This window comes from Sus scrofa, chromosome 8 (genome assembly GCF_054392235.1).
Source record: "Sus scrofa isolate SSC_HxYL_T2T_F1_AM1 chromosome 8, Sscrofa_HxYL_maternal_Yorkshire_Landrace_v2.0, whole genome shotgun sequence".
NCBI lineage: Eukaryota > Metazoa > Chordata > Mammalia > Artiodactyla > Suidae > Sus > Sus scrofa.
This window is the reverse complement of record NC_139390.1, coordinates 28,632,048-28,643,160: the sequence shown is the minus strand read 5'-3', so window position 1 is coordinate 28,643,160 and position 11,113 is coordinate 28,632,048. Positions and strand designations below refer to the sequence as shown.

The window sequence follows — 11,113 nt, the reverse complement described above, 5'->3', positions numbered from 1 at the left end:
AATTTATGAGGTACAATGGAGTCCCACAGAGATGTGGTCACTGGATAGTCTCCAGGTATTATCACTAGTAGTCTCAGAATACACGTGATATAAATGGAAACTTAGCAATTACAATTTAGTACCTGTCACAGATCACCACATACACTTGTAGATAATGAAAATCTCTGTGGAATTCCAAATTTCCATAAGAGATCAATTTGAAGTGTATATTTGTCCCAAATCTAATTCTAAAATTATCTTACTAGGCTTCATGTAAGTCTTTCAACCCTCTCTAAACCTAAGGGTTCCCATCTGACATATATGGATAATATTTCTCAGTGAGCATTGAATGAGTTAATGTGTGTAAGGTATTTAACACACTGTAAGCATTCCACAGATGTTAGCTATATTTCCAGGCCAGGGACCTAGGAACACAGATTCTGAGGTGAAGATCAGCATGCAGGTGGTGTTTGGGGTTGTGATCTCTGTAACATTAGCTATAAGCAAATGAGGAAGGCACAACTAGGCAGAGGAAGAGGTCAAATGTGCAGTTACAACAAAGACCCATGCGGCCCTCTGATCCTGAGATGGCTATCCAGATTTTCCTGAATTAAGGTAAGGGAATCAGACCACTTTTGCTCTTGCTTAAATAAGGGTAATCTTCGGTAAACTAACTCCCTTTGTCAAGGGAAAATGACAGACAGTGATTCAGTGGAGAAAAGTCAGCAGCCAATTCTTTCAGCAGCACTGGGAACACGCATGCTCAGTCCTGGAGCATCTGGGGAGTGCACCTCATCCATGGAGTACTTGGATCCATCAACTTCACAGGGAGAGTTCATCCCATCTTGGTTCAGTGCCACCAGGATTCTTGTCTCTTTCCACAAGGAATGTGTGAGAGGGAAGTTAGTGGAATGAAATACATACCGAAGCAGCTGCCTCAGGACCAGAACTGATACTCCTCATCTGTCCCCTCTATTGCACATTCTGGAGTTCCTTCTCTCTCAGCTGGTACCTCTCCTGGTCTAGGTGACAAATCTGGGGAGAAACCCAGATTTTCATCTTGGTCTCCATGCCTATCTCAAGCCAAGGCTATCTTCATACTTTGCAACAGGGTAGGAGAGTGTCAAGAAACACTCCATGTGTGCTAAATGTATTTTTTTTTCTGCCTCCTTTATAGGCAGCCTTCTCCTCATGATCAGTATCCCAGTCCTGCCAAAATGGTGATTCCTTTCCTTGTCTGCTGGTCTCTTGGCATGAAAAGCTTGAACTGACTTGGCAGAAGCTGTAGCTTAAAGTTCAATGAGACCCTTACTCTGTCGTCTTGAGGAAGCACTTCCTTCTGGAATCCAGGACTTTTAGACCCATATAGTATAAAGCTGTGGAAATGGGAAGCACAAATACTCTCTGGGAAACAACCCTTAAGACACATGGAGACTAACACTGTAGGACATGAAGCATAAAATCCTCAAATGGGTCCTTCATGGTAAGTGAAGCCATTTCTATTTCCACTCCTTAGTTCCCACATGCTTTTGGTACAGGGAGCATAGTACCAGCACCCACAATGGTCATCAATTTAGTGCAATAAGGTGTCCCAGAGTTATGTAAGTTGGCCTCCTATCCTTTCAAGGTATGACGCTATACTAGTATCCTTCAAATGGTCATATCACTGCTTATCAGACTAGCTATGCTAGTTAGCATGGTATGTGCTAATTTTATTCTTATTATTATTTGAGTTGAGCTTCTGTCACTTGCATCCAAAGGAGTTCTAATAAAGCCATTAATTTGCTTCCATGGCTGCTTTTACATTCCTTCAACAAAGTTAATTTGATAAATCAGGGCGTATTATGTCTGAAGAGTCATTTTTTTAAATCTTTAGGTTGACTTTTAATATCTGTGATTTGTCCCATGTTGTGATAATTTTGTAGCTGAAATCTCAGATATTTCCAAGTTCTTGTGGGTCTTAAAATATTTCCTAATGGGCATATCAAATGCCACAGTCTCTGAGAGACAAGAGGTGGGAACACAGAGAGCTCAAAAACCACTGCATTAAGTGTCTAGCACTGTTCTATGTCCTTTTGCAATTTTTTGAAGTTCATTCTCATTGCAACCCTATGAAATTAGTATAAGTTTTCTCAATCAGTTTTTTGATACTGAGGAAACAGAATGAGAGAAGTTAGGTAACTTCATGTAGGTGGCTCAGTTACTAAGTAGAAGAACTGCAGATTCAATACATGTGGCACATACTGTACTAGCAGCAGGAGTCCAGATATGTGAGTGATCAATGCAGGCAGCAGGAGTCAGAAAAGCTTCCTGAAAAAGTGCTTTTCTCCTATTCACTATTTCACAGCCTAGAGGGAAATGGTGTCCTGAAGGCATCCTTGGAGTCACTTGAACTATTGTAGAGATGTGTGGGAAATTATTTTTGACCTGTTTCTCAAGTGTGCTCCCACAGAAACATAAGGGATTCTTTCGTACTTGCTTTGAAGGTATTTCCCTGTTCTACGTTTCTGTAAAGGTCATTAAAATCATAGTAGCACAGCTACGCTTGCTCCAGACCCTCATCTCTCTTTATCTCTGTCCTGCTAAAAGAGAAGAGTCTCTTGGCTGAGTCTCTGCCCTTGAGTTCATGTCAGCTTTGGCGTCAACAAGTCATATCAGGTCCCCTCGTTGAATTTGGGGAGTCTGAGTAATTTTCTTCAAAGCACCTCCCTTCAAGTAGTCCCTGATAATCACAGAAAATTTCATCCTTCTATTTAATTCCCCACATGCCAGTTTCTAATTGCATGTGCAAGGTTATTTTTAAAAATTTTTCTGAGTACTTGATTGAAAGTATTTAAAGAACTTTCTAGGGACCATGTAAGCTCAGGGCAAAATAAACCCATGGAGTCCTTCATTCTAAGTTCGCATTCATATCTAGTCTAGGTCAAGGATGAGTGACAGCTACAACTTTAGCAACCCCTGGGGAGAGGGACTAATTCCATTTCTGGACCTAGTCAATTTGATCTGGTCTTTTGAGACTTTCTTGAAGAAGCCTCAGAGATCCATAAAGTTTTGCTTGGGAAGTTCCATGGTCGTGTGGAATGAGACTATGTTTTAGAGTTAGAGCCACCTAGGGTTTCGTGTGCTCTAAGAAAGAATGCTTCACCTCTATTTGAATTAGTTTCCTTATCCATAAAGTATAAGTTTAGGCTCAACAGGGATTTCTGTGAAGAGTTGGACATACATACATTATTCACAATGTACCAAGCACAATTTAAAACTCTGTATCACAAACACTAAATCCCTTAATATGCATTGTAAATTACGAAGGGGGAAACATTACTATTCCCATTTTACACATGAGAAAACTGAGGCTCAGAGCAGTTGTATAACATACCCAGCATCACACAGCTAATAGGTGGTAGAACTGAATTTCAAGTTTAAGCAGTCTGGTTTCAGAATCCATCCTTGCTATAGACTTCATGCTTGTATCTTCCCCGCCCCCAAATTATACATTGAAACCTAATCCCCAATGTGATGACATTTGAAAGTAATGCCCTTGGGAAGTGATTAGGTCACAAGGGTGGGGCCCTTAGGAATGAGATTAATGCCATTTTTTTTTTTCTTTTTGTCTTTTGGCCATTTCTTGGGTCACTCTCTCTCTGGAGGTTCCCACTCCACCACTCTGGAGGTTCCCAGGCTAGGGGTTGAATTTGAGCTGTAGCCACCGGCCTACACCAGAGCCACAGCAATGTGGGATCCAAGCCGAGTCTGCAACCTACACCACAGCTCATGGCAACGCTGGATCCTTAACCCTCTGGGCAAGGCCAGGGATCAAACCCGCAACCTCATGGTTCTTAGTTGGATTTGTTAACCACTGCACCACGACGACAGGAATTCCCCATTAGTGCCATTTTTAATGAGACCCCAGAGAGCTCCCTTCTACCATGTGAGAATACAGTGAGGAGATGGCTATATTTGAACCAAGAAGGGGGCCCTCAGCAGACACTAAACTGCTGGTGCCTTGATCTTGAACTTGCCAGCGTCCAGAAATTGTACAAAATATATATCTGTTGTTTATAAGCCACCCGGTCTTTGATAAACCATTGCAGCAGCCCAAATAAACTAAGACAGTTTTAAGTTCAGCCAGTCTAGTGCCTGAGTCCATGCTTTTTATCTGTTATTATGCTGCCTCAAGTGGTAGCTATTTTTATAATTTAGTTTTAAAACCTTTAATACAATGATTCTATGTTGGAAGATGTAGATGTGTGTCTATTGACTCTGAGGTTTAACTACAGTCCATTTTAAATAGGAAATCAAATGAACTTTATTATTAGGCCTTCAATGAAAATAAAATGGAGCCCCAACACTTAAAATAGATTACTTAAGGATGAATTGAGAAGTTCTAAATTTCTCTAGACTGTTACATATATCTTTCCTTGAAATTGAAAATAATTGGATATGTTGATGAGTAAATTGAAGAAACTTCACTACTTAGTAACTAGGATTTACACTAACATTCTAAAGGAACAGCATCTCATTACAGATTTTTTTCTAAGATTTACTCATAGAAATACACAAAAATCTGACATCACATCAATACCAATCACTGAGTTTTCACAATGTTTCATAATCATAACTAGCTGTTTTTTTTTAGGGTCACACCTGCAGTATATGAAAGTTCATGGACTAGGGATGAATTGGAGCTGCAGATGCCAGCCTATGCCGCAGCTGCAGCAAAAGGATCCGAGCTGTGTCATATCCTTAACCCAATGAGCAAGGCCACGGATTGAACCTCCATCCTCTTGGATACTAGTCAGGTTCTTAACTTGCTGAGCCACAATGGGACTCTCCAAATCAGCTATTTTAATAAATGTGGGTAATCTTAGATCACGGTTGAACAGCTGATTTATTTTATCTTTTTTTTTTGTCTTTTTGTCTTTTCTAGGGCTGCTCCCGTGGCATATGGAGGTTCCCAGGCTAGGGGTCAAATCGGAACTGTAGCCACCGGCCTATGCCAGAGTCACAGCAACTCAGTATCTGAGCCACGTCTGCAACCTACACCACAGGTCACAGCAACGCTGGATCATTAACCCACTGAGCAAGGCCAGGGACCGAACCGCAACCTCATGGTTCCTAGTCGGATTCGTTAACTACTGCGCCACCATGGGAACTCCAAGTTGATTTATTTTTTAAACTCAAGAACTTTTTGTTGAGCCTTTGATACACTAATATCCTTACGAATCTTTCAGAAATAACTACAACATGTTATGGTTTTTAACTTGGTGCTAAAACTTTAAGTGGCTTTGTAATGTGTCAACTTGCCTTTGCTGAACTACATTTCCCAGAACTCCCCTCTTGCGTGTTTTTGGTTATGATGGGCTATAAGAGTCATTCTTGTGGAAGACTGGAAAGGCAGAAATGGGGCAGCAGCTATTTTGTAGCTCTCACACTTTGTTGCTAATCTGCTGGCTCACCTCATTGATGCCGGGCAGAAGCTGGGTCTGCAAGGACTCTACCTTTCCACAAATCCTCTTCAGGCTTCTCCAACTCTTGGGCCAGGTGGATGTTCAGTTCCAAAGTGAAGGGTACCATCTTCAGCCCCTAAAGGACACAAATGCCATAAAGGTCAGAGATAGTAAGATTATCATGGGTTCCAGCCGCACTTATGATTTTAGCTTACCTTGATCTCCCCCACTTTACATCCATCTTTCTTCCTGATTGCCTGCTGTATGTCCTTCAAGCCTCAACAACAAACAAGAAGGCAACTTTACAGAGATTCCTTAAACAGTTCACAAAATTACTTAAGATAAAATCCCTTGTGGAGTTCTTGACATGGCTCCATGGTTAATGAATCCGACTAGGAACCATTAGGTTGTGGGTTCGATCCCTGGCCTTGCTCAGTGAGTTAAGGATCTGAGGATCTGGCACTGCCGTGAGCTGTGGTATAGGTTGTGGACATGGCTTGGATCCTGTGTTGCTGTGGCTCTGGCATAGGCCAGCAGTTACAGCTCCAATTAGAACCCTGGCCTGGGAATCTCCATATGCTGCAGGTGTGGCCCTAGAAAAGACAAAAAAAAAAAAAAATCCCTTGTATATACATGCTATATATGTGTATAATATATATTATATGTGTATGATATAGAATATGTAATATATACCATATAACATAGTGTATATCACCTACTAGTTCTTCTCTGCTTGAGGATAGAATAGATATATAACCCTTGAATCACGGCACAGCTAATTACATCTTCAGAAACAGTATTCTGCAGAGCACTAAATAGGGAATTCTAATGTCTAATGCAGCGATTTTTTTTTTTTTTGGATAGGATTTTCCCAGTGGCTGAGTAAAAACATATTTAGAATAACATATCACATAAAAGCATCTAATTTGCCACTTAACCGTAGGCTGCGGTAGGAAGGAACATTTAGGGTTCTGTTGTGGGTTGAATTATGTCCCCCAGAATGATATATTTAAGTCCTTACCCTTGATACCTGTGAATGTGACCTTGAAAATCATATCTTTGTGGATGTAATTAAGATACGAGTTAAGATGAGGTCATACTGGATTATGGTGGGCCCTAATTCTTAAAAGAACAGACACAGGGACACAGACAGACACACAGAGAGAAGATGACCACAGATACAGAGACCAAGATTGGCATTATTTTGCCACAACCAACAAACTCTGAAGATTTCTGGTAGTCTCCAAAAACTAAAAGAAGCAAAGAAGCCTTCTTTCTAGAGCCTTCAGAGGAAGCATGGACCTCTGCCACTTTGATTTCAGACTTCCAGCCTCCAGAACTGTGAGATAATAGATTTTGTGTTAGTTCTTACTGTTGTTTTAAGACACCTTCTTTGTGGTAATTTGTTAGAGTAGCCCTAGGAAACTTACACAGGTTCCAAATTAATTTTTCTGGTACCTGTTATGCTGGTCATAGGTATGACCTCCTACACTTCTTAAAATCCATTGCAGGACAAAGCTAAAGGTCACCTGGGTGACCATCTAGAAAGTCTTAGTAACTGCACTCTTTTAAAGAAGCCCTTTGAAAAAAAGAAACACTTTGATAGCAACTATACTTTAATAAAAATGTTTAAAAATTATATATATAATTTATGCATATATTTATATAATTTATACATATTTATATAATTTATATTATATATTTATATAATTTATGTTTATATAATATACATTTATATAATATATATTTATATATATAAAGAAAAATTAAGTAACTCCAGCGGTTAAGTCATATAGATAGGCTTGCTTCAGAGTCCATACTCTTAACCATTATATCCTTCACTTGTAACTATCTTTAGCTGATTAATAAAATTAAATCTACCATTAAAAAAAGAAGCCCTTTGATACTGAGGAGGATGTGGAAAAATGGGAGCCCTTATACACTGTGGGGTGGGAATGTAATTGGTGCAGCTACTATGGAAAACAGTAGGGCGATTTCTCAAAACACTAAGAAGAGAACTAACATGTGATCCAGCAATTCTACTCATAGGGATGTATCCAAAGAATATGAAAACATTAATTTGAAAAGATATATGTACCTTGGTGTTCACAGAAGCATTATTTACAATAGTCAAGATATGGAAACAACTTTAAGTGCCCATCAACAGATAAATAAAAGGCAGATGTGTGTGTGTGTGTGTGTGTGTGTGTGTGTGTGTGTGTGTGTGTGTATCAAATGGAATACTACTCAGCCATAAAAAGACGTAAAATCTTGCCATTTCTGACAACATGGATATATCTATGCTAAGTGAAATAAATCAGATAGAGAAAGGCAAATACTGTATGATTTCACTCATATGTGGAATACAACAAACAAACAAGCCAAGTAAAAATAAACATGAATTTATAGAGAACAGAGAAGTGGTTACCAGAGGGGAAGGGACAGAAGGGAGGGCAAAATAGGTAAAGATGTTCAACTATATGGTGATGCATGGAAACTAAATTTTTGGTGGTGAGCATGCTATAAGGTATATATAAGTAGAAATATTATCTTGTATATATTAAGCTTACTTCACATATAAATCAATGTTTATAAATCAATGTTATTTCAGTTAAAAAAGTTCTTTGATTCATTGGAGCATTATTTATAATAGTCAAGATATGGAAACAACCTAAGTGTCAATTGATAGATTAATGGATAAATATGTGTATCTATGCATAACTGAATATTACTCAGCCATAAATATTAATAAAAATTTGCCATTTGTAGCAACCTGAATGGAACTTGGGAGTATTATGTTAAGTGAAATTAGTCAACAGAGAATGACAACTACCATAGGATTTCATTCATATGAAAAAACAAAAACCTTTTTTTTTTGTAACTAGACTTTTGGCGATGGTCACTTAGCAGTGCATACAAGTGTTGAATTAAATGTTGATATCTTCCGCTCTGATCTGAGAGATACTCCTTTTTCCCCTTCTTTCTCATCTGGGGTCATTTATCTATTATCTGCTGATATAAAAACTCATCTGTAGGTATGTGTCTGAGTCTTCCTGACTCAAACCTATTTTATTTTTGTTTCAGTATCTATAGTGGGTTACAAGTTGAGGGCAGAGGCAGGGGTGGATGGACTGTGCAGGGAGAGGGAAGAGGCCTTTGGGAGAGAGATACAGTTAAAACTTAGAAATATTATCTTATCATATGAGACTCCTTCCTTCCTCCCTTCCTCCCTTCATCACTTCCTTCCTGCTTTTTCTTTCCCTCATTATTCCCTTCCTTCCGTTTTGTACGGATCATCCACGTACTTTTCTAATCACTAAACCACAGTGATATTCCATGTTTCCCGCTTTCTCAGGGCTCACAGCCTATCAGGGTTACTGATACACAGAACTCACAATCTGTCCATTACTTAATGGGAGGACCAGTCTGCTCCCTGAGGCTCAGTGATGACGGAGAGCAGAGAATGCTATGCAGAGGAAACCCTAAGGTTCCAGAGTATCCCACCACAAATATTTAGGGAATTGTGAGTCTTTTACAACATGTTATGGGACTGTTGAGAGATGAGAATAGAAAGGAGGGTAAGATCTTTAAAGGGACTTGAATGACATACCAAGGAATTTGTAATTTATTATTTTTACCAAATGAGGTGCTTTAGAAAGCTGCAAAATTCCTAATTGAGGACACGATCATTATATTCTAGATCTACTTTCTAAGGACCCTGTATTTAACACATACTCCAGCTGGACTACAGTACCGCAAAGAAAGGGGCCATGCCCATCTGGTTCTTGTCTCCCCAGGGCCTGGCACAGTGCTTGGTGAGATGCAGTGCTCCCCAGCTGTGTGCTGAGTGAATGAATGAAGCTTAGAGAAGTAATTAGATGTGGTCAGAGCCTGGCATTTGAATCATGATTTTGAATCATGATTCTGGGAGATTTATAAAGGATAATAGAAAATAAACCAAAGAAACCTATCAGCTCTGTTCTCTGTTCTTATATTTACCCTAAATCCCTCATTCTGTGATCAGGCCCAGAGCCCTGTTGTGGAAGGGGAGGGTAACTGAGTAACATCTTTGCTTGTAGCATAAACATCAATGTGTTTGATGATCAATACTGGGTTGTCCTCAGTATTTCCAAAAGAAAAAATTTCTATTTTTTAAAATTACTTTTTTTTTATAAATCTCATTTTCTAACTATTAATCATCTTTGCAGCTGACCTGGATTTTCTGTCACTTCACCTCTTTTAGCTGTCAATGTCTTGCCTGGAAAAGAAACAGCTTGAGCTATATGGTCTCTAAGGGAACAAATTCTGGCCAAATTACCTTTCAGATGATAAGGAAGGGCAAGAAGTCAGTGTAAGAAAGGACCAGAAAATGCTCCATATCTAATACTTGGATAATGTTCGGGTTATAGTCAATAAGTTAATAAGAAATTACTAAATTATTATATTAGATTTGAATTATAATTCAATAAAATACACAATGCTACAATTATAACGAGCTGCTTTCTGAGGCTGTTGAGAAACCAAGGTAATTTGGTTTTAAAATGAGAGAGAAAACAACAGATGTTGAGTGTCTACCAAGTATGAGGAACTCTGCATACTTTATTTCCTTTAATTCTTAAAAGCACTCTAAGAAGTCGGTATTTGTCCCCATGTCATAAATGAGAAGATAAAAGTTAGAGAGCTTCAGCAACTTGCCCTGGATTTTATAGCTAGTGATTGACAGGGTCAGCACTTGAACTCACATCTGTTCGACTAAAAAGTCAAGACTCTGCCTCTTATCCTAAAATTGCACAGAAAATAGACGGTATAGCCAAGGTGCAGGGCTATGTATAAAAACCACCATCACCACTTATCGAGCTCCTTTTAGGCATCAGGCTTTAGGCTAGACGAATTTCACGCACAGCATCAGATAACGTTTAATCTACTCTCTGCTCTAAAGCTGTTTCCTGAGCATTACAATCCCCATTTCACAAATAACAAAATTGAGGCCCAGAGAGTTGAAATGACTCTTCCATTTTTTACAGAGCAGGGAGAGGGGGTCCAGGCCCATGGCTGTTTCTCTTTGCATTTCACTACCATGCTGTCAGTCATGTCAGGAAAGACTGCTCCAGATACAAGAGCAGGTGCCACGGGTAGCTGTAGCACTGAGGCAAGTAGGAGCTAGATGTCACCACTACCAATATGACAATTTTGCTGCTCTGAACAAGCACATGCAAAGATAACAAAATCTAATGTTCCTACCTTGATAATTTTTTCCCTTGAGGCCTGGGACAATTACTTTTATCTATTAGTGTCATTTCAAATAGTAGAGGGAATGAAGTGTTTCTCAAACTTCAGTTTGCAAAAGAATCATCTTGGGTACCTGATTAAAATGTGATTTCTGGGCCCCACTCCCAGAAATCCTGACTCTACAGGCCTGAAGAATTTGCATTTTAAATAGGTACTCCAGATACCGCTGATGCAGGTAGTGTAAGTTTTGCCTTTTGAAACCCTTGCGTAGTGGTTGAGATTCTGAGTCTGAATCCCTGGCTCCATCACTACTAGCTTTGTGGTGTCCAGTGAGTTACTCAGCTCACTTGCCCTCAGTTTACCTATGTATACAACAGGAATTATGATGATCCCTACCTACCTCTCAGTCTTGTGAGAATGAACCTTTTCCTGGAAAGGTTAGTGATACAGGCCTTTTT

The 11,113-nt window shown here is 39.3% G+C and overlaps 1 long non-coding RNA gene across 1 annotated transcript in view; it reads right to left on the bottom strand.

The window, feature by feature from the left end:
- Positions 1–368: 368 nt before the first annotated feature.
- The window catches only part of LOC110261944 (uncharacterized), a 175,104-nt gene continuing 164,359 nt past the window's right edge, over positions 369–11,113 (bottom strand). Inside the window, exons 4-5 of the long non-coding RNA XR_014812301.1 lie at positions 5,436–5,562; positions 369–853 (exon numbers count right to left, since the gene is read on the bottom strand). This is a non-coding gene — a long non-coding RNA (uncharacterized LOC110261944). The remainder of the gene's footprint in view (positions 854–5,435; positions 5,563–11,113) is intronic.